This window comes from Bos indicus, chromosome 22, assembly GCF_029378745.1.
Source record: "Bos indicus isolate NIAB-ARS_2022 breed Sahiwal x Tharparkar chromosome 22, NIAB-ARS_B.indTharparkar_mat_pri_1.0, whole genome shotgun sequence".
Classification (NCBI taxonomy): Eukaryota; Metazoa; Chordata; class Mammalia; order Artiodactyla; family Bovidae; genus Bos; species Bos indicus.
In genome coordinates, this window is record NC_091781.1 from 60,176,127 (window position 1) to 60,176,823 (window position 697).

Sequence of the window (697 nt, forward strand, 5' to 3'; positions counted from 1 at the left end):
CCCCACCACCCCTCTGCCATGTAATGCAACCCCATCAAGGGAGCAGCTTCCCTGTTGAACCACAGGCTCTGCCCATTTTCAAGGGAAGGAGATCACCTGGGCTGTGTGCCCCTGGGGACAGCCGTCCCGAGACGTCTCAGAATTCTGCCCGCTGTAGCCTGCAGGTGTCTCGGCATTCCTGAGGGCTTCCGATCAACAGCCCTGAACTCTTCATTAATTATGAATTTTGCCTAGCAACCATTGCCAAGCAACAACTCTTCAGAAAGAAATGTTCAAAGAATTTGTTGGTTGCTGCGTGGTGGAGATGAGGAAATGAGTGTCAGCGGGTGCTGGGCTGGCCAGCATGTGGGCAGCCCTCTGGCCAGGCTGGGCAAGCTTGAGAAAGTCCCATTACCCCCTCTGGATGTCAGGTTCTCACCTGTCAAACTGGGATTACATCTAAACTCTCTGACTTGAAAGATGAGCAGATCCAAGGCTGCAGGTGGGAGAGATCCTGGGGGGGGGGTCCCCAAGTGCATCAGGAGAATGACTGATCCCAGCAGACATGTTCTTCCTTCCACACTCACTCAGCGCCTGCTTTGTGCAGGGCCCAGGGACCCCTCATCTTCTCATTCACCCCCTCCCTCAGTGACTCACAACCAAGCACCTGCTGTGTGTCCAGCATTGGGACAGTCGCATTCAGGAGATGGGAAAGAAT